Here is a 27,279-nt window from a genome sequence, read left to right on the forward strand (position 1 = left end):
TCAGGCTCCTGTCTTATCAGTTCCTAGCAGATGCTACAAGACGATTTGTCATCCAAACCTTGGCATGCTTCACTCCAGCCAAGCAGCCGCAAGAGCCAGAAACTGGGGGGAAAAAAGAAAGAAAAAGAAAAAAAAAAAGGAGTGGAACAATGCAGCGAAAAAACACAAATTCTGCAATATCTAAATGTGAAAGAGAGAGTGAGCACGCTGTGCTGCTGTGCCAACTTTCCAGGGTTTAGAGCACAATCTTTTCTGTGGTACCACCGCTCATGATTAAGTTTGCCTGACACTTCCCATCAGGAGGCTCTGCAGTCACTCGTGCAGAGCTTTGCCAGACTTGAATCAATTGGGCTGAAATTTCCCATGTTTGGTATCTGCCTGAGGCAGAAGCTGAGGAAACAATCCACTCCACACGGCACAGCCATTTCTGAGAACATGGGTACAGAAAAACACCATGTATTGCTAGTAAAAAAAAAAAAAGAAACCAACTCAATTTCCAATTATATTTATTTTATCTTATTGAGAAGTTCTTGCTCTCCCATGACATGGAACAGATGCTCAGCATTTTCCAAGAAGCAGCTCTGGTTGCAGAGATATGCCTTTTGCTTTTTCTGTGGAAATCTGCCCCAAATTTGATTGACTTGAAGTGCCTCTGAAAAAAAAATAATCACAGTTTACGGCTCAGCCAAGGGTATCTCCCTTCCCATGGAGCCCACTCCATCCTTTCCCACCTCTTAGGATGGCGCTGGCTGCAGGAGGGGACAGGAGCTGGATTTGGGGACGGGCAGGACCAGGTGGGGACACAGAGTGGAGAGGGGATAGTAGGGAAGAATGAACCCAGGACTGGCGGCATCATAGGAGGAACCTATTGTATTTTAGGGGTGAGAGCAGCGGGAGGAGGATCTGAGACTGGGACGCCATGGGGGAAACACTGTGGGAGGTGAAGGCTCTTGGAGCAGAACCCAGGCAGGCGGGACACCCCAAAGCGAGGACCTGACCTGGATGCTGGGGTACTGACAGGATTGGTGCAGACCCCTGCAAAGCGTCCCAGGAGGAGGGAGAGCACGGGGAAATGGATAATGTTCCTTTAATCTTTTTGGGCGTAATCAGATTAACAGAAGTGACTGAGCATCATGCCTACTCATTTTTTTTCCTTTCTCTATCACACAACCCATAGTAAGAGCTATATTTAGCTTTCTCATTGCTAACTACAGGGTGTCAGCGGCTTCTTTTTTCCCCTCCCGTGATTCAGCCGAGTGCAATTGTTCATTCAAGTGGAAGTAGGAAAATGTAGACACAGCACAGAGGGGTGCTGAGCCCGTCCCCTCCCGCAGCCCTGCCCACACTCCTGCCTTGGAGAGGAGCCGTTGCCTTTGCCTGGCTCCCGTTTCGCCTCCCCCGGCTCCGGAGCCCCCCGCTTTGAGGCTGATGAGCACAGACTTGGCTCTGAGCCTCCTGCACGGACACACTGCCACGTGGCTCGTCCCTCCGCACTGGGCCACGGCGGGGACGACCGTGACAGCGTCAGCTGGAGACGCTGAGAATTGGGCAGAGCAGGGCTTTGGAGCCACTCTCACTCCTTTTAGACGAGAAATTCCGTCCTGAACTCGAGGAAATCCGCACTAACTAAATTTTCGCTGAAATTATTATGTTTCCACAAAAGGTTTTGATTTCCACGCATCAGCGTTTTTCAACAACAACAAAAAAAAGCCCCGCTTTGTTGAAAAATTCCTCCTCCATTGAAAGGAGATCGCCCAGCTCCACGGCGTGCCCTGCCCGGGCAGAAACCTCCACGACGGCCGGGCAATGGCAGGGCTGGGCTGGCGCCTGCCCTTCCCATGCCCCACATTTCAGGGACCGGAGACCTAACACCATCACATCAGAGATTGCCTAATTGTTTTACCCTCACTAATATTTGCTGGGGATGCCTAGCAAACCCCTGAACCGCAGAAGCCCTGGTTTGCAGTGCTTGAGGAAAAGCAACTTCAGCTTGAATAAGCAGCTTATGTGCCGGGACCACTGACCATATGGGGTTGTGGCCATTTGCTTGTTTTAATCTGAATCCAGGAAAGAGGGAGGCGGGCAAAGGAATGACTCTGCGTCTTACACACACTGGGAAAATAAAAAGGGACAGAAATGCCTGCCCATCAGATTTTTTTTCCCCCCTTTCCTGCCCCTTCTGCAGCTGGGGAAACCGCTGCAGCTTCAGAGGCCATTTGGAGCCGGCTGTGCGGACGCAGGCTTTTGGAAACGTGCAATTACATCCACAGGCCTCTCCTTGTAGCTTAAGCAGGTTTAATATTACAGGCAGGCACAGGAAATCTTAGTCCTTTTTTCTTTTCTTTCTTAAATTATTTTTTAAACGCGCTCCCAGTAAAGTTAATGAATCACTCCCAAAAACGAGGCTTTTATTAGAGTCTGCAATTCGGCACAGATTTCTTTTCCTTTCCTGTGGCAGAAAGATGCCAATTAAATAAAAATCTTTTGTTTGAAACCCATTGCTATTGCTGTATTAGGGTTTTCTCCCCACACAATTAAAAAAAAAAGAACAAACACCATTTTCCTTTTGTTTGGGATGGTCACAAACAACCACTCAACTAAAACCCGCCCCAAAGTCCTATCCCACAGACAGGCCACTGCTGTGAAGTTTATTTTCCTCTGCTGTGGTCCCATTAGTCTTCACCTGCTCCCACTTATCCAACAACCCGCTGCTCACACTGGGCTGATCCCTCCCCACAGCATCCCCTGGGCTTCCTCCTACTCACGTCCTGGGATGGGGATCCCACCACTCGGACAGCCCCTCCTGGTCCCACAGCCCCAATTCCCATGAGGAACATCATCCCTAACCTCTGTTATTTCATCCAGTTTTTGCTGTCTACCCACAGGGTAAAACGGGACACAGCCCAGGCTTCTGGTCTTTGAAGAGGTGGGAAAACCATCGCCGATGGTTGCCACTACCTCCCAGTTTTCAATAACACAATTTCTTTTGAAAATCTGAATGAGAATCATGCTAGTTTTATTAAAAAGAAGAAAAAACCAACAAGTTTCCCCTTTCCCGCTCTCCCCAGCTGCATACCAGCAGCCAGCAGGTGTGTGTCAATCGGCCGGCCTCGGAGATTTACAACCTGTTCCAGGATTTCTCGGCCAGGCTTCGGCTGTGGAAGTATTTTCTGCTCACAAACAAAGGAGCTGTAGCGAGGGGGCCCCGAGGGACATAACAACCGGAGATGAAAAAACAAACGCATCCTTCCCTAATGCGATTAAAACAAACAAACAAAAAAAACATTGAAGCAATGGTCTCCGGCTGGCCAAGGGGATGACTTAGAGCTCTTCGCTGCTTCTTCCCCTTCCCCACCTGGTCCCCTCCCTCCTTGGCAGGAGCAGGAGGGCTTGCAGGAGGGGATGGGGGGGGGGTCGCATCCCTGCCTGCCACTGCCTTTGGTGGCTGGAGGAGCCTGGCCAAGCCCTGGTCCCCCTTGGCCTCCCATCACCTGGCCGCTGCCAAGCGCCGCGCACGGCCAGCGACCCGATTCCCTGCGTTTCAGCAGTTTTCGTTAAAAATAGATCAAAGCTGCGGCCAAGGAAAAGCCACAGGAAGCGGCTTGGACTGCCCTGGTCCATCGCTCCTCCGCCCCATGCTTCGGCACAGGCTGAAGACCAGAAGTTACTCCCAGGGTTGTTTTCCATGAGGGGAGGATGACTGTGTCCTTCCTCCGCGCCCACTCGTGCCCAGCCCCATGCACCGCATCCGCACTGGGGGGTCCCCCGGCTTTGCTTTCCTGGTTTAGCTTTCCCAGCTTTGCTCTCGTTAAGCCAATTTTCAGGAGAAGATACGGGCAACGTCTTCCACGCTTTATTAGTGGGACCCTTCTGTTGGGAGCAATTTGAAGCAAGGAGAGAAAAACATCACTGTCATTTGTTCCTCTGATACAGGTATCTAACCTGCATTCCTGTGTGTGGCAGGGGGAGCGTGTCCCGGGCATGGGCTCCTTCCCCAGCGCGCTGGAAAGCTGCTACGGGAGATGTTGCAGAGAGAGCAGGGGTCTGGAGGGACCTGCAGATGAGTGCTGCGTTTGCTGGGGCAATAAAGCGCATCCAGATGACTCCCCACCCTGCAGAATCCGGCCCTCAGAGATGCTCCACAGGAGCATACCAGGACGGCTGCTCCAGAGGAGCTGTCTGCAACAGGCACGTTGTGTTAATGCTCCTGGTCCCCAGCAAGGGTGCTGCTTCCCAGTGTAATCCTGGTTTGTGTGGGAATTAATAGCTAAGCTTGCTTGGAGCATTAGACTTGAAACACGTATGGCAGCATAATCCTTGCAGGGTCAGGGATCCGGTAAGTGCACAAACCCCTTAATTCTTGTGAACACACCGGGGCAGAGGGGAGGCAACAGGAGGGTTCCTGGTACCTACAGGTGTCTGACAGAGGGAGAACGGTCACACACAAAGATGCAGAGCAAAACCAGAAGCATTAGGGTGAGAACGAGTCAGGGAAATCTTAGCTTAGACAAACAAAAATGACGTAAGAGTGAGATAATTAGGCTGGAGGCTCCTCTGCCAAAGGAAATACTGGAAGTCCCACTCGCTGGACTTAGTCAGAACTAGGCAGGGCGAAAGCCCAGGGGGACGCGCTGGGGACGTGCCTGCTTTGGCAGGCACTGCCGACCGACGGTAGCTCCTGTCCCGACGGCCCCGCCACGTGTAACGAGGTGACACCACGGCCTGACAGATGCGGACTCCGTCCCCTCCGCCGGCTCCCCCCGCTTCCCGGCGCAGCCTGGCATACGGCGAGGCCGGCGCTGCCGAAGGAGCGGCGGTAACGTGCACACAGCTGTGCACATCTGGAGCAGGCTCTTCCAGCCCGACTTCCTTACCAGCAGCCAACCATTTTGGAAGAGCCCCACCGCCAGCTGCGCTGACAGAAGGGAGAGGGAAAGCGCTGGCTGGAGGCATTTGCAAGGGGCTGGCACACTCGCCGCGAGCTGGAGCAATGGTGTACAACAGCCCCTGCACACCCAGCACCCAGGAGCTGCGGGTTCAGCTCCGACCGCATCATCGTGCACCAGCCGGCTGCCCCCCAGTGAAGAGAAATGACAGGGAAGTGTCCTGGCCCCCGGCGAGCCCCGCAGCCTCCCCATGAGCCACTCAGCAGCCCTCTTCAGCAGCAGTCTCTGCCGGTGGTACTCAAGCGTGAAAGGAAACGCATGACTTGGAGCTGGAGGAACAGACTGGGAGAGCTACTGCGACTCAAGGAGCCAAAATTCATGTTTCCCATATGGGCTGTGAATGAGCGCCCTGGTATACGGCTTGGGAGCATGAATTCCTGATGTCCCAAGCCTCAACTTGTCCAACAGTGCCAGAAGAGCCGCAAAAGGAGCAGGGTCTCAGCGTCACCAGGGTATGATGATCTCTGGAGACGGTGGAAGAGGAGCCTGAGCCACCGACGCAGAAACGCTCTGCTCTCCTTCTTCCCACCCACGGCCGGACCCTGTCATCTGACCTCCTGAAGCACCAGCCCTGGCCATCCCCGAACAAGCAGAGCTTTGTCCAGTGTGTTTACTGCAGTCAAGAGATTAAACCAAAGGAAACAAAGCAGCTCAAAGGCTTAAGGCCGTGACTCACGCAGAGGGCTTCCCAGGCTGTCTTCACTCGGCACATTGCTCTGTCCCAAATGAAAAATGACTAAGTCAAAATAAATAAATAAAAGTCAATAAATCTCGTGCAGTAGAGATGGTGAGTGATTGGGGAATAGAAAAACCTGTTCAAACAGAGCAGCATATTCTAGGCAGAAAATTCAGCGTCACGTTCCTGAGCTGAGAGGGGACACTATGGAGGGAGGAAGAGAAATAAATATACATTTCCCAACTACGTGACACAGCTTCCAGAAAGCATCAGCTGGTGGTGGTGAGGTTTGCACTTACAGCCGCCGTGCTTTGGGACGGGGTTTGCAGCCCAAAGAGCGGGGAGCCAGGCAGGTAGCAAGGGTGTGCTCAGGACTCGGGTGAGCGTGTTCCCATCACAGCTTGTGGGCAGGGTTTCAGGGCAGGGACACTAGCTGTCCCTGCAGGAGAGCCTCCATGGGCTTTCATCCTTTGTCTCCTGGGAGCCAGAAGATGGGGGAATATTTGGTGACCTCTGTGCTGTGCTTGGAGCTGTTTCTACAGGGCAGCAGACTCACCAAGAACAGCAGGACACTACTCTGTCCCCTCTGGACCTCAGACACACAAGGACCCACGCTTTCCGAATGGGAATGGCATCTGAGAGCTGGTCCAGCGTAGATTGTTATGCAGATGAAGGATGAGATGAAGTTGAAGATGAGCCTGCCTTGCAATCAAGGGTTAAATGGACATAAACCTCCTGCCGGTATTCAGCACATCAGGCCCACATATTCCCAAGGGACATCTCCCGCAGAGCCCGTCTCCACTCCAGTTATCAACCCTGGACCCCGTGTTGACCATGAGAAACACATGGAGGGTGGAAGAAAGACACACAGCAGAGCGCTGTGAACCTGAAGCTGTTATGCTGTAAAGCCTCGGAGCTGAAAGCTTCTTTTTGCCTGAGGTGACTTTATTTCTCCTCAGTCTTGGACCCAGCTGACAGTGAGAACTGCGGTGTCTGGAAGAGGGCTGGAGAGAGAAAGAAGCTATCAGCAGAAGGAAGCAGTTGCAGCAATAGCAAGCATTAAGGCACTAATGAGACAGAGTAGAGCTGGCCTGTCTCGTACAGAAGGTTGGACTGCGTAATCTAATGGTCCCTTTGGCCTTACAATTTGTGAAACTGTTTCATTCTGGTAGATAGTTGGCTCTGGCTTTATATCATCCTCTGCAATCCAACAGCAAAAAGCTGGGAAAAACAAAGACTTTTGGAACCGCACCAAAAAGCTGCTGGAGTCGTTTCTGATAGCATCGTTGGGCCAAACCCTGCATCCCTCCTCGCCCCGCTTGCTAGGGGTGAGGATTTGATTTCAGCCTGGCTCCCTGGAGAGCAGCGGACTTTGCCCCTGCATGCATGGACAGCACGATCTGGGGTCTCAAGAGAGGAATTTAGCAAGCAGCCCCTCGATGCCCTTGTTGTGATGCATGTATCGATGGGTTTGGACGGAGGTGCTTTCCTCGCCTGAATCCGGCCCCATTTCCCTGACAGCTGGAGTAATAGAGTCCAACCCTTCGGGCCACGGGCCAGCGAAGTGTATTGTTTTAAGACGATCGACTGTTGCATGCTTCTTTCCCCGCTGACTGGCGTAACAAAGCCTCTGCGAGAGCACACAGGGCAGTGTGTGTGCGCGGGCTGAAAGGGAAGGAGAACTCGGAAGTGGGCTCTTGATCGTCTTTTCTGGTCTCAGGACTCCTTGTTTGGATGCCAAGACAAACAAATAAATCATATTCAAAGGCATCTGCCCACAATAGTGCTGAAGTCAGAAAAACATAAAAGAGGGGAGCTGAGATCAGGGGTCAGGATTCCTGTTAGACACAACAGCTTTGCTCAGTGCTTTCATTTCGTTTTACTGCCTCTTCTGCTGCCGTTCGGGCGAGAGCGATTATTTATTTTGTTGCCTTTCTTTGGCCTGTTTTTCCAATAGGAATTTGTGATACGCTTACAGAATTCCCTGGCACAGCTCGCCGGTGGGGACTGTCTGCTGTGGGCAGCCTTTTCAGCCCTTTGAAGAGTGCTTACACACTGTTAGTGAGTCAGCATGCGCGAAAGCTGTCGCATCCTCGTTTCTCAAGCACCTTTCCTCCAGTTGCTTTCCAAATTGCTTTTCGTGGGGGTCGATCTAGCCATCACAAGAAGGCAGTCACTTCTGTGGCAGATATTTAAAAGCAACTGCGTTTAGTAACGTGGAGCAGAATGGGAGTAAGAACACAAGAGACGGGGGCTTCTCTGGTGGATGCTATCTTTACCCCAGGTAAGATTTAATGAGGACAATGCTAAGTGTCTTTTTCCTGGAGGAAGAAAAACCGTAAGAGTCTCTTTAAAACCAATAAGTGACTATTTGATATTAACATCTCTGCACAAGGAGCCTGGTATGCTGCCGATGGAGGGGGAAAGCGGCTGCCAGCGACTCCCCGCAGCTGGTGGACCCTCCTTGGAGGTCTCTGATGCTCAGACTGGTCCCACTCAGCCCCAAAGCCCCATTGATCCCAGCTGGTTGGGGATCGGGGAGCCCAGCCTCGGGTTGCTGGCAGGGTTTTGGAAGGGCCTGCTGGGGTGTGGGACAAGGGGGGGGGCTCAGGCTTGTCATTGCCAGGCGGGCGGCAGTGGCAGCAAAGAGAAATTCAGCACGTCAGCTCTCAGCCCCAGCCTCCGAGTTTGCAAGAGCTTTTCTGTAAGGGGCTCAGGGAAATGACTGAAATCAGCTAGGTCATTTCTCATCGCTTGGAGAGGCCAAAAGCACCTAATTGGGAACTGATCTCAGCTGTTTGTTTGCCAGGACTCAGACCAAAAAAAGCTCCATCTGAATTAAAAAAGAAAAAAAAGGAATTTCCTTCCCCTGATGGTTTGGATTGTTTCTTAATGTTATTTTAATGTAGGTCTGTTCGGTGTTTATTTGGAGCTTAAGGTGGTGGAAAATAAGCTGTGGGTCAACTCTGATGCTAGATGGAGCTGGGCATCCGTGGAAGATGCACGCTGTTAATAGCGAGAGAGGTGCCATTCAGGAGACGTGAAATGTTTGTTGCCTGAACTTGATTTCCTTCTAGTGGACCCGATAGTCCCATACACCGAATAGCTGGGAGGAGAAACGCTCAGCCTCCGGGTTGCTTGCAAAGTGTTGGCTCTGGCTTTCTGCTGCTCCTCGCGCAGGGCTGGCTGGCCAAGGCACGTGCCCTCCTGCCGGCTCCCTGCCTGGATGCTGGGAGTGTTCCCAGCGGCCAGGGTAATGAACGAGGAGTAGCAAGTAACTTGCCTTCACCTCCAAATTTTCAGGCAAATTATTACTCATGCAAAAATCTGACAGAGTTTTGGGACTTGTGAATGTTTTAATAAATCCCCAGTGACTGTCTCGCTATTCACAAAGAGCGAGTAACAGGATCCCATAAATCACAGCAAAACAAACTCAGCACTTTGGGTCAGGAAAATATTGAGAAATCCGTGGGTTTTACTCTAATCCTCCCATGGCAGGGGCCCTGGAAATGCACTTTTTTTTTTGCATCCTTCTGGCTTCGACACTAACTTCCTATTCCAGCCGACATCTTGCCAGGCTCAGCAGCGTGCGCGGGCATTCGAGGTCCAGCGCGGCACAATGGGGAGCAAAGAAAACTCCCCTGGGATGCGACGAGCCTGGCACTCATCCCAGCCAGAGAGGAGTTTGCCCCACGGGCTGTATCTTCTGGGCTTCTGCCTACCACTCACTGCTGCACAGCGACCAGCAGACCGCTTCCGACTTTTATGGAGCTGGGAAGGGGTAAGGGTTTGCCTGTGGTGCTGCTCCCTGCTTTGGACTCTGGACTTTTGACCTCTGAGCATCCCACCAGGACATCACCCGGCAGGGACCCTGCTGCTCCAGGGAGCGAGGCTTTGGATCTGCCTCCAGCGAGGGGGCCTTTCATCTTCTCTTGCATCTTTGTTTTGCAGAGAGACAGGATTTGGGTGGGGTTTTTTTTTATTGGTTTTTTGCACCGGCAATACATCTGAGTGCTGAACTCGCTGGGGTTTAGGGTGGCCGCAATCCTGCGGTGGCTCGTCAGGCCCCCGGCCAAGGCAGGCTGTCCTTGGCAAGTGCAGAGGCAACACATGGCAGAGAGGCTGCCCTTCCCGCACGGAAGCAGCGAGGAGTCAGCCCTGATGTGTGGTCCCGGCTTGTCAGCAAACCAGCCCCAGACCTCCTACCTGCCCGGAACATCTGCTGGCCAGAGGAGCCCGGGTCCCGGCGGCGCTGCAAAGGGACGGTGCCATCCGGGCGGAGGGGAAAGCAGCCGAAAACAATGGCGAAGGAGGGATGGGACAGAACAGAGCACGACTGAAAAAGGGAAAGATGAGACAGGAAAAGGGCAGAAACCCCGGCGCTCTGGATTTCATGCTTGCGAAGCCAAATTGCCGAGGGGTACCACGCAACGGATGAAGTAACTGGCTGATGGAGACGCAGAGCCCAGGCAGATGCCTCCAGCACGCCTCTCCTGCCCCGCTCCTACCCCACTGGCACCCTCAGGGTAGGGCCAAGGGAGAGGGACACAGCTGGCCACCCTTCTCCTGGGACACAGCCACCCTTCTGGGGCGGACACAGCCCTGCGCACCCCATGCTTCGTCTGTCCAGCACCTCTGGAGCAGACACACTCAGCAGAAGGGCCTGAGGGCTTTGCAGTGTGTGGGGGGGACTGAAACACCATCACCAGCTTTATTTTTCAGGGCCAGTTTTCTATTTAGGAAAGGCTTGACGACCCGGGAGTTGGGATGCTGGTGTGTGCCCTGACCAGCTCCCCACCACCCCCCAGGCTCCCTCCCCAAGCCATTTGGTCTCTCATCATGCACTAATCCATTGGTGACTTCAGCTGTAATTGGCTGCAGTCTGGCATCAATAAACTGAAACATTTATTGCACAGTTTAAATCTAATACAGATTATAGCAACCCAGCTAGTTTTTAATGCCTGAGCCAGGAAGCAGCTCTATGAACTCCTGCTTTGCAGGCTGGAGGCTCTTCCCCACCGCTGGAGCTCCATCCCAGCCTTTGGTCTGTGTCTGGTCCCGACCTGCTGCCCCCACCTCCTCCATCACCCACGCAATGTCCCTCCGGTTTGCTATGTCAGTTCTGGCCCCTCTCCATCTGTATCCTGTGCTCTGGGATGGCCGAGCCTCCCTCCCCATCGCCAGTCAGTCGGGGTCCATCTGTGGCAGGAGGGAAAGTTCCTTAATACCTGTGACATCCAAACCCTGCTGCGGAGCGGCGGGTTAAAGGTCAGACCTTATCTCAGGATCTGCAGTGAAATTACTGAGTCGTTCGCCACATCTGCACCAGAGTCAGGAAATCTGATTTGCAATAATATAATGTTCCTTTAAGTAACATTTTCTTAAAAGACATTATCGAAGTTTAAAGAAGGGGCCAGGGTGCAGGGGAGCTTTAATTTTAGATTTTGCAATTATTTTCCTGACTACTGCTGGTTAACCCTTGTGAGGCTGAAACCCAACTCCACGCGGCTGCTGGACCTTTGCAGTCCCCATCGCAGGGCTGGCATCGGCACGGGCTTGCCCTTGCTGGGGGTGGCCTCCAAACGTAAGCTTTGCATCTCTCTCTTCTTTCTGCCCTGATGTTTGATTAGAGAAAGCCCACCTGGGAAGGCCTGCGCAGCCTTTCCCAGCATCTCAGATCTGGGTCCCCCTCTGCCCAGTATTTTTAAAGGAGCAGTGAGGTAAATCATGGGCACGGCATAAATGCAGTCGCCTTTTAATGAACCCAATGAGGTATAAATGGCAAATGCCTCATTTTCTCCTGATTTAAATAATGTATTGGAGAGGCACTTCACTGGCTTTTCAGAAAAAAAAAAAAAAAAAAGAAAAAGGGGGTAAAAAAAGGACTTGTCAGCCTTTGTCAGCCTCTGCCAGTGGCAGTCACCCAGCAGAGCCCACCCCACTCAGAGCAGCACGTGTGGGGGGCGAGGGCAGCGCTGCGGGGGGGGGCGGCCGGCCGGCCGGCCGGGGAAGGCAACCACAGCCCTGGGATGGATGGTGGCCAGGAGGAAAATGAATTGAGAACTATTGGGTTTCTCATGGACACCCACTTACTCTGCCACCGCTCCAGCGATTTCGGAGCTCCCCAGATCTGATTAGGCTCTCCATTACTGTCTGCCGCGTGCTCGCATGCCAGGAATCGCTTAACAGGGACCGGCTGGAGTGCCTCTGTGGAGGGAAGGGGGGCTGTCTTCGGTCCTCCCCCTCCACCCCCTCCGCACCCCCGGCATGGTATTACTATCAGAAATATCAGACGTTTCGACTCAAATTAAAGTCAGGTTAAATATCTCAAATGCAAAAATTCCACATGGTTCCAGATGGAAAGTGGTTCCTCAACTTCATACCGAACAAAATAAATAAGAAACCTTTCAGACCTGTGCCTGCCCCTCTGCCGGGGAGAGACACGGAGCCCCCGCCGAATTTGAGAACTTTGAAGTTGTAATTTGGCCGGACTAATGCAAAGCATGACACACTCTATTGGAGTATAAATAGCATATTCGTGAAATGCACAGTGGTAAATACATTGTAATGATAGCGACCAAAGCAGAAACATGTGTGTGCGCGCACACGAAATACACACAACAGCACACACACGGTGCACGGAGGCACACGCGAAGGCAACGCGTGAACCCTGCAAATACCTACAGCCCCGTGCAGCCCTGGCGATGCCGCACAGCGCTGACCGCAGCACGCAGGCACGCATCTCGCACACGTCTCTGCATACTGGACAGCAATGTGCTAGCAATTAAATCGAGCAACACAATAGCAGGAGAAGAGCTTTAGCCACAGAGAGGACGAGTTGATTTAGGGTGGGTTTCTTTGCATGTTCTTTTTTCTCTGTCCAGACACATATTTAATGACATGAGCGTCAACATCTGAGCTAGGCTCTGGAGGGACTGCAGGGACACTGCTGCCACCAATCGCTTTGGGGAATGCCAGCAGATCTGTCCCACGCGGCTACGGAGCAGGTGGATTTTGGCAGGATGCACCCAGGACACTCAGCGAGCTGGTGGCCACGCAGTGACAACCGGAGGGCTGCCCACCGAGGACCAGCGGCAGCTCGGGAAGCCCAGCCCCAGGGTGCACAGCAGCCTGCCTGCGTGGAGACACCCCTGCGCCATGCCTTGGTGCCGGATCTGTCCCACTGCTCGATCCTGCCCCATGTTCTCAGCCCATATACTCATAGCCGTGGCATGCGAAAAGCCATCTCTGCAGGGGACCCGTTCCGCCGCCCAGCTGTAGCGTTAGGCTGCTCCCACGGCGTTTACGGGATTGCCAGACCTGAGCTCTAAAAGGAAGGAGAGAACTTTGCTCACAGCAATGCCGATCCCAAATCACACTCTGTGGCTTTACACAGCCTGAGCTGTGCCAGATCCCGTGAAACTGGATACGCCGTTATCTCCCACAGCCTCTCATCCCTCTGTGCGTCGGGTCCAATCCCCAAAGTTCAGATCTGGTTCCAAATCCATCCCAAATCATTTGTATTTGCAGAGTTGGGGATTTGCTCTACCCCTATTGCTATGAGATCGGGAGTCCCGCAGATGTCATTGCCATCCAGCCCAGCATCTTCACAGAAGGGTTTAGCATCCCTCTGGTCAGGGTCCTCAGCCACAACTTCTCAGCCAACCACCCCCCTGCAGTGGACAAAATGCCAGCATATCCCTGGTATTTCCCTCCGGGAACTCGCACCCTGCTCCCCTTTTTGTCTCTGCTCTCTCATGTTGCCCCCAGCTGCTCTGGCTTTCCGTGGTGTTTCTAACCTTGCCCTGTGGTTGCCCTACAGCCTTCATCTCTGCTTTTAAACCTTGCTGGAGCTGAGCCACCCCCGTGCTCTGGTGTTGTTTGGGTTGGTGGTACTGACTCTTCTCTCTTGCCCTTCTGCTTTGACTTAGAGCCTGCGTATCTCTCCTCGGGTTAATCAGTGGATTAACTGCAGCTCTCCCTCCCTTTCTCCTAAATCCTTATCCTTCATCACGAATCTAAGAAACAAAACAGACCAGGTACTCTTCAGTGGAGGCAGCCAAACTATTTGCTTTCCTATCAGCCAGCCTCTCCCACACCTTTCTCTGGGCCTTTCTGACCCCAGGGACACCCACTTGTCTGCAAACACCTCTGCCTCCCCGGCTGCCCAGCACTGCAGGCAGGCGGACCCGCTGCCTGCCCCTCCTGGGGACACTGGCATGGAAAAAAATCAGAACAGGACCCAAACTTCCCAGATCTCACCTGGGTGCCACCTCATTTTGCCCTCTCCCTGCCTTCGCTGCATCTCCCTCCTGGGGCTGCTTGTGGATTCCCGGATTCCCTTTCCCTGAGATCATCCCGTCCCGGGGAGCGATTGCACACAGCTGACATCCCCCTCCCACAGACACACTCATCCTCAGCCTCTGCTCCCAAAGAGCCATCGCTGTCCTGTTAACCCTTCGCTCCTACCCACTGCGGTGCCTCGGTTCTCGGGGCAACTCATCCCCGACTTAAGTTCACCCCGCTCTGGGTTCGAGTTGTTTGGCTCTGCCCCGCGAATGACCCTGGGAGATACCCAATATCTCAGGCTGGGGGGATGCCGTCAGAGTCATCCATCCTCCCAACTCAAGAGAGGGAAGGGAGCAGCTGATAGCTGGGATGCACCTTAAGTTTTAAGACCCTTCATATTTTCTGCTTTAATCAGCAGCTTCCAGTGCTGACTGAAGGCGAGATAAACTCTGTCAACCCTTCTGCAGGTGGGCAACCAAAACGAGATTCTCTGAAATAAAAAATGGAGCCACTGTAGAAAGTTGTCTGGATCCCAGGAAATACCATTTCCTTGAACAGCGCTGCTAAACGGAGGGAGCAAACGCTTCTGGCTCAGCTCCGCCTGAACATGCACTCAGCATCTGAATGACCCCAGTGCTAAAGAGCTGGTCCTAAGCGCTGGGGAACTCGCAGCCTCTGCAGAGCTCGGTACGTTCATGGCAGGATGGTTGCAGTCTTCGTGTTGGAAAGGAGGGGAGGGCTGTGCAAGCACTATGTTTATATAGCATTAACTGGACAGCTCTTGCTCTCCTGACACGACTTTGGGACTGTGCCCCACGGTTCTCCCATGCAACCTCACAGCTCCCGCTCTCTGCCTGCCACCTCTCTTGGGCAGCAGAGCAGATGACAGCGATGCTCCAGAGGCTTCTGTCACTCTTACCTTCTCACGCAGGGCAGCTGGGTCTCTTCCCTACTGGGTTTGCTGACCCTTTGTGACTGTTCGCTCGGCTCCTGCTTAGACTTTGGCTAACCCAGCTCCTGCTAAGGCCTGAGGTATGCTGGGACCAGCATCACTAGGTCAAAGCGAGAGCACCGCGTAGGCAGGACAGGTGGCCAGGAAGAGCTAAAGGGCCACGACGCAGCCGTGATCACTGCCGTGTCTCCGGCAGCCATTATCTTTTGTCTGGCACTTTCCTCAGAATCCACTAACTTATGGAAATGGTATAGACCAAACCTCCAAGCTGGAGGGTGTAAAACATCAGCTCACCCAAAAAGCTTTTGAAGCAGACCCAACAGCAGCCGGACTGCTCAGGCTTTTATGCTTCCCAGTGTGACACAGGGGAGGAGGAAGGAGGAGCCCCCTCACCCTCGGCTGGGTAACTAATTCTTTCCTTTTGCTCATAGGTACACAGTACTAAGAGTTACGGGTTACACGTTATGAAACCTTATGACTTGAATGTTGAATAGGTGAATTCACATGATAGACTAGTCTGGGCAATAGGGGATTGAGCCCCTGTTTGTCGTGTTTGTTTACTGTATTTCTTAACGAGCTCATGAAATAAAGTTTAAATCACAGAGTATGTTGTCCTGTAAATTTGAGAGATCCAAACAGACCATGACACCTTTCCCTTCCCCTCCCATCCCAGCTCTGTAGTTTTCCTCCCAAACCCCGAAGACTCCAGTTCCTCCTGTCCGTGGTTCATCACCTTTCTTGCAGACCACAGAGAAGAGGGCACTACAGCAGCAAACCCTCATCAGAGGGAGAAGATCACCCCAGGAAACCTCCTTAGGAGGCCAGGGCCCCACTGTGCTGCGTATTGAAAAATCCAGGGAGAACCCGATAACCTGCACCCAGGAGAACCGGTCAACTGGGCAGCAGAAGAGGGACTGGGAGGAAAGGACCAGCGCTGCCCTGTCCCACCTGGCCAAGGGGAGCGGCGGTGCAGACGGGGTGCTGGTGGAGGCAGGGGTTAACCCCTCGCCCGGCGCTGCCCCGCTGGCTCCGCAGAGGGAAGCGGTGGGTGCCAGGCGCGGAGGTGGGATCGCTCAGCAGGTCCCGGGGTCTTAGCGTGGTGGGAGCCGACGGTGACTGACGTTTAGGCCACCTGCCAGCATTGCATCAGCACCCGGAAAATGTGCTGCCTCTGTATTTATTCAGTTTTTTGGAAGCCGCTCATCTACCTGTTTGTGGTCGGGCAGCCCAAGAGCCCCCTCCCGCTGCCCGGAGCGAGCCATGATGTCCAAGCTGCGGAGCAGAGCCGGCGAGGGGGGAGAGCCGAGCTGAGCCACGCCAAGCCGAGCAGAGGAGAGGGGTCTTCATGTGAAAAAGCGATTCCGGCAGCTCACAGCTATGACCCAACTTTTCAGCTCAACCGCTCCTGCCAAAGCAGTGTTTCCAAAGCTGCAGCTCCCTGATAAAACCTAATACCATTGCCCATAAATTGTATTAAATAAACAGCAGCTGCAGATCAAGGTATATTCATCAAGGGCTTCCTCTTCTTTTTTTATGAATGGCTGAAGACTCCGAGATGTCGTTTGCCAATAGTCTGTCAACGGAGCCTGCATTTAAAATCAATTTGGTAATTACAACTCCGACTCGGAGCCACAAATCAAAAAGAAAACTTCAGCCCTTCAGGATGTTTTGGACCATTAGGGAGCTGGTAATTATGCACCCCAGCCGGGCATTAATTTAAGGCCCTGGTGGAAAAGCGATGGTGTGAATTTGAGACAGGAAACTGACTGCGAGGAATTTCAAAGGTTGGGAGGCGTGCTGTCAGTCTGTTTACAACCACCTAACTTAACATGGTTAAAATCTGCTAGGAAACACTTGCTGAACTCAGGATTGCCATTGTGTTGGTTTATTTTTCCTTGTGAAAGAGGCCGCTTTTCTGTCGGCAAGAAATAAATGAGGAAAATATATATAACCTCTGTTTACATAGGATCTACAGTGTTTGTACTGTGCTACTCCAGGTCACTTGGATTCTGGTGTGATGAACGGTGTGTATGTGTATAGAGCTGGAGATATATATATACGGACAGACAAGAGGGTTTGACAGAACTAGCCGAGGGAGCATATCTTTAATTCCGCTAGCAGCAAGTGAATTTGACTGCACACCATTACACCCCCTCCCCTTTAACATGTAAGGAGAAGACCTGGAGGCTTAGCAGCCTTTCTCACTGCGCAGCAGAGCCCTGCTCTGCGCAAGCCCGGTTTTCTGGCAGCATCCTTTGGTTCACATAGTGTGTGTTGTGTCCCCAGCGACTCCCGCGTCCAAGGAGGAGGTCAGCCAGGCTGTACCTGGCTACATACCCACTGTTACAACATGGGGAGCAAGAGGGTCCCCCCTCAACTGCTCCAGCCAACCTCAGCCCTGCAGCATCAGGTCTATTGCTATTCCTGTAAAATGGGATAACATTCAGTAGCTGCAAATGTTATTAATGGTCATAAAATGATCCGGTTCTTCAGAATATCCTGTTACACTGGTTGTCTCAGAGATCTCCTGCAGGCTGGTCCCACAGCCCCATTTGTCTGGGTTCTCCAAAGTATCATGTCTCCGTCAGGAGAGCTGCAAAGATAGTTAAGCCCTGGGGACCAGCAGAAGGGCAAGGCTGGATTTTGGATAATGGGGAAGGAGAAGCCCCCGGCCGTCCCTGCCCAGCCTGGGCTGCCTGTTCCCAGCCCAGCTGGGGCTGCAGAGGCTCCATCCCATGTGATGAAACTCCCATCACAAAACCAGTGCCCTCCCGTGACCTGGGTGCCGAACGAGGGGCCCCAGTGCCCTGTGCAAGCATCAGAGAAGGTTCAGAACATCCGACAATTCATGGGCATCACAGGAGGTCAGAATCGCTCTTCTTCCCTGCTCCTCCTTGGCAGACATCGCTTTTTCCCTCTGCATAGATGGTGCAAAAGTGCAGCCAGCTCCGACCACTGCAACGGCCTGACTCTGGCAAAAACAGAGCAATTGGGCGAATAAAAAAAAAAAAGTGGGAATTTTTCATTCAGGATTTAAATCCTTTTATTTTAAATCTCTAAGCACAATGATGGCTAACGGCTTTGTAATCCGGGGCTCTGGGGCTTCTTGTGCCGGTGTCTCTGGGACTGCCCTCCCCTCGGCAGCTCTGCCAGCCTCCGAGGGGGACGCGGGCAGCTGGCGGCGCTGGGCTGCCGGCCCCGGCACGAAAGCCTCATCCTGTAAATAATGAAGTAATGAAGTAAGGATGTGTCTCATAGCAGTCCATTAAATGGATGCGTCCAGGCTGCCGGAGGAGCTTTGATGACTCGGGCGCTCGGCAGACGGAGCCACAGTGAACAGACTGATTAAATAGAAACCGAGCTGCAGAGGAGCGGTGCTGTGCGACGTGCCTGCGAGGGGCTCAGGCAGGGTGAAGCTGCCATGCAAACCACACTCCAGCTCGGGCGCAGGGGGACGGGAGGTGGAGGGTGATGTTTTTAGGTGCTGTATTTACAGCAGACGCCATCCTGCAGAGCTGAGCCTGCGTGGCGGGGTGCAGCCCAGTGCCAGGGCAGGGGGTTTGTCCCCGAAAGCAGCCGGAGGGATGGCAGGGAAGGAGGGACCCCCAACACGGGGGTGCCATTCCTGGGGTTAGGGCCCCTAGGTGTGAAGGAGGAGATGAGGTTTGCAGGTTTCCCTGTGATGGGAGCTCCTCCACGCCAGGAAGCTTCTTCCCCATTATCCAGCCTGTTTTCCCTTTCCCAGGCATCACCCCCAGCCTTGCAAAGTGCCCCTGCTCCCTGCCTGCTGTTTGCACCCTCCACGCTGTACAGACCGTCCTTTCATCTCCCCTTCCCTCACAGCTGTGGCTTGCCAAGCCAGACAGATTTAGCTCTCTAAATCTTTCCTCGTGAGTCAGTCTGTTGCGGCGTGATGGATGAGTGCTCCCCATTATCTTCTTGGGGTGAAGCAGGGCCATCCTGGCGAGGTCCGAGCCCGGGGCCAGGCACAGGATGCGTGCGAGTGGCCAGGGCTGGGGCCGGTCCACGCTGCCCACCGAGGGTCCGTGGGCAGCAGCATCCCTGCGCAGCACCAGCTTCCCAGCCGACCCCGTACGCTCCCGGCTGCGGAGGTCCTTGCCGCCTCGCACAGAGAGAGGCAGCTGCCACCACGGTGCCCCGAGCAAAAGTGCTGCCACAGGTTCCCTTCAGTTAAATGTCACTTTGGAAAATACCACGCACCTCACAGGAGGAGGACAGAGCTATTTTCTATCACGGACATGTCAACGCTTGGCATTTCCTGTGACTTTCCCCACGTCCCCCCCAGACAAAACCCAAACTACATATAAATATATATTGGAAACGGAGACGTCGTCTTTATTACAAGGCTTGCGCTGAATGGCAATTTCTGCATTTGCTTTAAATACATCCATTTAAAGTGACAGGCGGAAAGCCGGCTGAGCCAACATCAAGGAGGCAGCAAGGGAAGCGGGGGGGGTGGAATTTTGCTCTCTCCCCCCTTTCTGTCTGTCCTCGGTCCCCTGCATGAAAAGGCAGCGAGGTGTTGGCCTGGAGGAGAGGGCTGGGGAGGGACAGTGCTTAGGAGGTGGCATTGGGGATGCTGGGCATGTGGATGCAGGGGATGGGGATGCAGGGGACAGGGATGGCGATGGGGACCGTCTTGCATTTCTCTAGTGCCAGGCTGAGCTGCCTGGGGGAAGGGTGGGGAGGGTATGCAGTGGGGGTGAGGGACAAGAGAGGAAAAAGATATTAAAATCTTCAATCTGAAGTTACTGACATACCGTCAGGCTTACGGACTGCACGCAGAACAAAGGTTTTCATTTGCAAATCAATAAACATAAACGTGGAGCGAAGATGCAGGAATATTTTAACATAAATCTGCATAAACCCTCACTCTGGAAATGCCTGCGAACGTGCTGTCTGCTGGCTGGACCCCGTGCCCGACGCCGAGCAGGTGGCGGGGCCCGAGGTGGGTGATCCCCCCGCAGACCCCCGCCAGGCCAGGAAGGGGTTTGGGAATGGGGGGAGCAGGGCTGCCCCCCCCCCCAGCCTCCAAACCACATCTCTGTGCCCAATGCCGCTGCAGCCACAAAGTGGCCACCACAAAGGGGGTTGCTCTTGGCTGTCACCATCTGAATTCTATAATTTCTCCACGGTGCTAAATGCATTGCCACAATCAGGGGAAATGACCCAGGGAAAACAGCTCTGCCCTCTTCCAGAGGCATTGCCAAGCTGGGCATCTTCCTCCTCACCAAGCTCAGTGCCTTCGCTGCACATAATGCTGCTCTCTGAACACCAGCAAGGGATGCTTGTCCAGAAATGGGGTTCTCCCATGCTGGGAAATTCCATTTCCCATTTTCTTTGTTCTGTTTTGGTTTGCTTTTTTAATCCCACATCAGGACAAAAAAAACCCTTGAAATAGTTTGGAAAATATAAAGCTCATCAAGGGTTTCTGTTCCTCACCTTGGACAGGGTGAGACACTAGCAGAAAAAGTCAGGAAAGCTGAACCAACGTCTTCTATTTCCACTCTCAATAGCTCTGAAGATTTTCTGCTAAAACGCCAGCTATCAGCATACTTCCAGAAAACATTCCTGTTTCAGGCATAACGCTTTCTGCCAAACATTAACTATTGACAGCGTCATCTGAACACCAGTCTGTCATCGTCTGCAGTTCCCAGCTGGGGAAACTGAGGCACGGCGGCACCAGGTCCAACACATCCTGTCCACCGAGCTGGGGGCTGCAGGGGAGCACTGAGGACCAAGCAGAGATATCAGTACCTGTGCTGGAGGAGAAGGGATGGCCTTGAGCCCCCACACCTCCCGCCTGCTGGGACAGACCCCTGGGGCTGCAGAGGACAGGGCTGCACCATGGCATGTCCCGACCCCTGCCAGGGCTCCCCTGCACTTGGGGATGCAGTAACGCTCACTCACTGCTGTACCTCCTGCGCTTCCAGCTAATTAATTGCCTATTCTCTCCCTCTTCTTCCACCTTAATTGGGACAAAGACATCTGGCAGAGATTTGCTTGTGCACGGTCCTGGTCTTTAACTTTCTGCTTATTAGGGGATTTAATAGCAAAACTGCCCCGAGACAGGCATCCTCCAACGAACCGGCTGCAGGAGCCAAGATGCCTCTACAGGTGGGATCTTCACTGGGTTTCTCTGGACACCCCACATCGTCCAGCCCTGCTGCGAAGGTACGGGGAGACTCGGGCTGTGTCGCCTCGGTGGGTGGTTTGCAGCGGGGTGGGCTGGGGCAGAGCTCGCCCCTTCCCGCACCGCTGGGACACCCGCTCTTGCCTTGGCCCCGGCAAGAGAGACACAAACTCCCTGGAAAAAGCACCAAGCGAGAACGCCGAAACTTTTAATCAGGCTGCTAGCTCGCTGGTCCTCCGCTTTTTTGCTAGAAATGACCCAAAAGGGAATTGAAACATTTTGTTTCATTTTGAGCAAAGCATTTTGTTTGATCTGAAAAGAACGTGGGGTTGGAGAGGGGGAGAGGGAGAATGGGTCATTTCAGCAGCCAGGAAACAGTTCATTTCAGCTCAAATAAAACTTAATTCTGTTATTGTTGTTGCAGTGTTTGCTGTCCGGGGGCCCGGGGAGGCAGCGGGAGAGTCGGTGAGGCGGGGAATGCCCGGCTGAAGCAGCCTGGGAGGAGGTGAGGATCCGAATGCCACGGCCAGGTCGCCCTGCCCCACGACGGACGCACAGCTTTTCTTCCAGCTGACATCTACACTCAGTTTTGGGGGTCTCCCCGGCTCGGTGGGACATGTCCTTTGGTGAAAGAAGGACCCAAAGAGAATCCTCCAGTGCTGGGTCGAGCATCTTTACCACCAGCTATGCTGCACGCCCCTGGGGCTCTTCTGCCAGGCTGAAGCTGTGTTTGGCAAACTCGCAAATAGTTTCAGGACAGCCAAAGCCACATTTCCCAGCAAGTTCAGTGGCTCTCCCTCCTCTGGGAGGTCCCCTGCATCGCCAGTCCTCTGTCCCTACTTTTCCGTGTCCTCAAAACAGGGCAGGCCCGCAGCTGAGCGGCACTGGGGGCTGCGTGGGTGCAGCCGCAGTCGTCCCTCGTCCGGACCAACCCGGCTCAGGGCCAGGCATCTGTGACTAATTGGTAGCAAAGCACTTATCAGACAAACTTTAGCCTCTCTTCCGGTTCATGAATTGCTCATGAGCTATTTATGAATTTTTTGACTTTAATTGTTATCCTAAATTATTCATCAAATAATTTCAATAACTAGTTCTTGGGCCAGATTACATTTTAAATGAGCTGTTTCTGTGCATGCTTTTGCCAGAGAACTCGCTGTCAAGCAGCCACAGAAAGCAAATGCAAAAAGGCACACAAAACACGGGGAAACAAACTGCAGGAAATGCAAAGAGGACTTTTCACCCCAACTTGCTCAGTGTTTAAGCAACGCTTCGCCTGCAAGCAGCGTGTGGTTGACCTGCCCAGCACCTCTCAGGAGCTGCCAATGTCAGACCCGTTGCTGCGGCGGCGGCGGCTGATGAACGAGAGCAGTTTCCCTCCCTTAGGTCACCAAGAGGGTCGGCAAACTGATGATAAATCCCAGTGCTGCTGGTTCCCAGCAAAGGCTCCCACTGCCGGACTGCACCTCCCTCCAAGAGCTGGCGTTCCCAGACAGAAAGGAAAACCGTTTCTCCCTCCAAACGCTCCTCCTGGACACACGCACACCCCCTGAGCCCCCCCCCCGAGCTGCCTCCGGTCCCACGCTGCCCATTGCAGCTCCAGCACCGTCTCTGCCGGGGCCGTGAGCTGGAGGAGACGGGGGCGGCCGGGCACAGCTCAAACCACTTCTGAGCCAAGCAGCCAGGAGAGGCTTTACAGAGAGGGCAACTGAGGAGCCAAGCGGAGCTTTTCCCAGCCAAGCCCACATCCACCGGCCATGGCCCTGGCACGGGGAGCGTGCCCCGGCCGGAGGGAGCGGCATTCCCACACCCCGAGCTGGAGCAATTTGTTCATGGCAAGTGGTTTAGTTGTTTGCCGCTGCACATGGGACCGGCGCTCGCTGTCTTCTCGGCACAGAGCGGCAGTGTCACCCTCCCCTGCCATAAACTCCCCCCTCTGAAATCACCAGCAGCTTTAACGAAGGCAGTGGAGATAATGCTGAGGCTGGGCCATCATTTGGCTGCGAGGCTGGAAGCATCGGGGATGGAGAGGGGCCGGGGCTGTGTTTTCCCCTGATGCCGTATTACTGAGCAATCATATAGACTCAAATAATCAGCTGATGTTTATTTTTCCTGCTCACTTGACTGGGCGTAAGCATCATGTCCTGCCCCAGGGCCACTGCCCAGTGCTGCGCAATGACAAAAAAAAAAAAAAAATCACATTGTTATCTCTCAACTTGTTACCTTTTTTTCTGACCAACCTCAGGCAGCCTTTTAGGCAAGGCTGTGCCTGGCTGCAGCAGGGAAGGCACAGTGATGGGGTCAGCCATCATCTTGCTGTTGCAGGGCCCCAACACACCTCTGCCACTGCAGCCTCAGACCACCTCTTTCCACGTACACCTTAGTACATCCCAGTTCAAATGCCTCAGGCAAGCTTTAAGGGCTCATTTCGCACATTGGATGATCAGAGCTACCTCTTCTGGTTTAAAAAACAGGAAAAAACTCTTCTGGTTTAGAAACCTCTGCTCCAAGAGGCAGAGGCTGTACTAGACTTTCAGGGAGTGCATCCCTCTGCCCTCCCAAGGCTGAGCCGGGCGCCCGCAGTCGCAGCCCAGGCACGTCCCAAACCCATCCGAGCACCCGGGCACAGGCGCATGCTCAAGCATGTGCAAGCGCAGACCGTGGCTGTAACGAAGACAAGGTGGGAATCAGGGAGGAGGCCAAGAACTGACCCTGTCTGCTCCTGAGATAATATATCTCCAAAAGCCAGCTCAGGTTTCCTGGCTTCAGCACTGCTATTGAAAATTTATGGTTTGAGAAAGTTCTTGGAGCCCAAATCCCTCGACCTATCACCTTTTCAACCTTGTGTTTATCGAGAGACGAGTTCCTCTTCCTCCCGCCCTTTGTTTTCAGCTCTTGGAGCCCAAGAGACTCGGTCCTGGCGCTGCCCAAGCCAGTGCTTACAGTCAACCCATGCGAAATTGCGATAAATCCTCCCAGCCCTCTCCTTGCCTCCACTCCTCTCTTTCTGTCCCTGTTCTCTTTTTTCTGGGGCGGAGAGCGGTGCTGGCGTTCTGCTCTTTGCCAGCTCCACATGTTCTCTGCCACTCCCCTACTCTCGCCTTTGCTCCCTTCATCTCCGCAAAACAGGCATCAAACACCGCGAGTTGCCACGGCGACCAGAAAGTCGCGGTGACCCTCGGGATGGGCGCTGGACCGGTATCCCGCGGCACTAGCCTGAAAAGCGCATCGCCGATCAATCCCCAAGATGTTCCCAGGCTGTCGGCTTTCATACTGAGGCAGGGCATGGGGAGGGAGAAAGACAGTCTCAGGCAGGGCAATCCCCATGGCCTCCGCTGTAGGAGAGGAGTTTCTTTATGTTGCATTTGTTATCATTGTCACTGGAAAAAAGAAAAAAAAAAGGCATACGCGAGCGTATTTCCAAAGAGTTTCCCTGTCTCACAGATTTTTGGTCACCTGTGGAGTAAAAGCCAATTTAGTGCTATCAGCAGGGGACCTTCCAGGCTTGTATTAGCAGGAAACAGAGGAGGGCAGCAAGGTCCTTGCCGGGAAAGGAGGCTGTTTCTCGGCTTGGACGAGGATTGCGGGGAAAGTCCAGCCCCGAGCGCGAGGGGACGGCAGGAGCCCAGGTGAGGGGGCGGAAGATACTCAAGTGCCAGGGATTTGTGAAGAAGGCTTATAAAATTGCTGGAAGTAATGAAAGGAGAGAAGAATGACCAGGAGAACAGAGCAGTTTATTCCAGGAGGAGTGAGGTGGCTGCAGAGGAAAGAGAGGAGGAAATATGAGAGTTCAATAAAACTGTGGACAATTGAGACGAGGTGAATAAGAAACAATTATTCCCATTTTCTCAGAACACAAAACCCCCAGGACATCCAATAAAGTTATGCAGCAGCAGATTTAAAACAAATCAAAGGAAGCCTTTTATCACACGGAGCCCAGATGCACTGCGGAGCACACTGCTGCAGGATGCTGCCGAGGACAAAGCTGCCACCCGGGCGGCCAGAGCAAAGGGACAGAGGCGTGTGAAGGGCTCTTACAAACAACGATCCAGATAAAATCTCTGTCTTGGGAAATCCCTGGATTTGGCGACTGCCAGAAGCTGGAAGGGTGTACCAGGGAGACAGCTTTGTCAAGCCCAGGGAGAGCCGGACAACCCACGAGCCAGACCAGTTCAGCGACTCCCCGGCTGGGACTGAGCACAGGCACCCCAGGACATCTCCCCAGTGCTCAGCTGGGGACAATGGGGCGAAACAGGCAGCTGGGGCAGAGGGCCTTTAGTTTCTCCCTTCACAGAGAAGGCGGCAACAAGACCTGGGAGGATGGGTCTGTAAAGGGGAAGACACATCTGCCTTGGATATTTATTCTCCAGCTGGTCTCACAACAGCCTTTCGCAGAGGACACACCAGGCAGCTCTCACCAGTTATTAAAATCTGATAAAAATTCCACTCCAGTTAATTCGGCTGGCAGAAAGCTCCAGATCGATGCACAAAAGGTTGTCCCTCCTGACTCGGCTGTGCCTGCTTATTTATTTATTTACTCCTAACGTGCATCTCAGCTGCACAACAATGAAAATTGGGGTTTGCAAGTGGAGGAGAGGATTGGCAGAGGAAAGGAGATGGCTCGAGATGCAGAGGCAGGGGCTGGGGAGCATCCACAGTGGCACAGGACATGGACCACCCCTCTTGCCAGGGTTCAGTCTTCCCTGTAGGGACCAGCCAATGACCAGTTTGTTGCTCTTGTGGTCCTGATGGTATTTTTGTTTGGAGAACGTGGGACACTTCACCGCACCCGCTGCCAACCGTGCCGGCTGGTTTCCCACCCCAGCCTGGCCCCAAATGCCGCCTCGCTCTTGTGCTCCCTGCACCCATCCACCACCATCCACAGCCACACCATGGCCATGCTTTCCAGACAGATGCACATAGCCAGCCACGCTCGTCTTTCCTTCCCACACAGCTTAATAGCTACTTTGCCGGTGTTTCCTGAGTTTTATATAGCTTTTACAGTCTGTTTTTATGATGTTTGAGTAATTGCTGTTTGTTTATCATGGATTGTATGTCAATGGCTGGGTCACACCCCATGTGCTCCAGCTTGAAAGGAGCCATTTGATATATTCAATTAAAATTTCTTCTTTTTATGCTATTTATTATACCTTTAGGAGCACAGCTGGAAGACCTGCAGAGGATGTGGATGGTAGCTAAGCCCACACCACCGAAAGCAGCAAACCTCAGTCCCACACCCCTGTCCTTCTGCACAGTCCCATCCAGCCCAGCCTGGAAACTTCTGGATCACCCTGCAATATTCCCACCCAAGGGGGCTTCAACCAAACCCCACCGGTGATAGGTAAAGCAAAGACAGTGCTTCAGCACAAACAGGACTCGGAGATGAAAAAAGCCCTTTCCCCACAGCTCTCCCCAGGCGCAGCTCACCCGACACCGTCCCGGGCATCACCAGCCGCACGGCCGGAGCCAACAATAACTCCATCGCATAAACCTCAGCCGCCACATTCACACATTAGCCGGCCGCACTCTCCTTTTGATTGCTAAAGCAGCATCCAAGCAGAGCACTTCTTGGGAAGTGGTGAAATGAGAGATGAGCCCGTCAGGGACCAGGTTTAGAAAAAAAGAGAAAGAAAACTCATTCTCCAGCCATTCGACTGAGGGAGCAGCTGTCCCTCTGCTCCGGGAAGCCAGGCACCAGCATCCATTCGCTGGCACATCCTGCCTGCTCAAGTCACTCATTTTAGCATTACCCACTGACAAGGACTGCGCAGCACCAGAGAAACAGATTGCTGTCGCCATTTCAGAGCTGAAAAAGGGGGAGAGCCATGTGGGGAGTGTGTTGGAAAAGAAAAAGCAATAAAAAAAATCTGCATACAACCAAAAAAAGCCTTCCCCTCAGCCAGGGCCCTGCATATGGGCTGTGGATGCTGGCGTGCGGAGGGGCACAGGCAGGACAGGGAACAGACGGGTGCTGAGCAGAGGCTCTGGCAGAGGTGACGGGCAGATGGGTGCCTGCGCAGAGCCACTCGGCAGGGACCCAGCACCAGCCCGGGCAACCAGAAGCCAGAGCTTTTGCAGCTCAGGCCAGTGTGACATTGGGGTGCTGACCAACCTCACCTTGCACCCAGCCGGGGGGACCAAATCCCACCAGGGACATGGCAGGCAGGGTGAGGGTAGGAGCTGCCTCTCACCCACGCCAAGAGGGCTACAGGGAAAGCCATTGCCCCCATGCACTATTCACCTACCCCCACTGCCCACTTTACAC

The 27,279-nt window shown here is 53.5% G+C and overlaps 1 long non-coding RNA gene across 1 annotated transcript; it reads left to right on the plus strand.

Annotated features, from left to right (window-relative positions):
- Window positions 1-7,468: 7,468 nt before the first annotated feature.
- LOC115333460 lies at window positions 7,469-26,409 on the plus strand. The gene is made up of 3 exons (XR_003920807.2): window positions 7,469-7,906; window positions 21,442-21,522; window positions 26,171-26,409. It is a non-coding gene; the product is annotated as an uncharacterized LOC115333460 (long non-coding RNA).
- The last annotated feature ends 870 nt before the right edge of the window (window positions 26,410-27,279 follow it).

Source organism: Aquila chrysaetos, chromosome 21, assembly GCF_900496995.4.
Source record: "Aquila chrysaetos chrysaetos chromosome 21, bAquChr1.4, whole genome shotgun sequence".
In the NCBI taxonomy this organism is placed as follows: Eukaryota; Metazoa; Chordata; class Aves; order Accipitriformes; family Accipitridae; genus Aquila; species Aquila chrysaetos.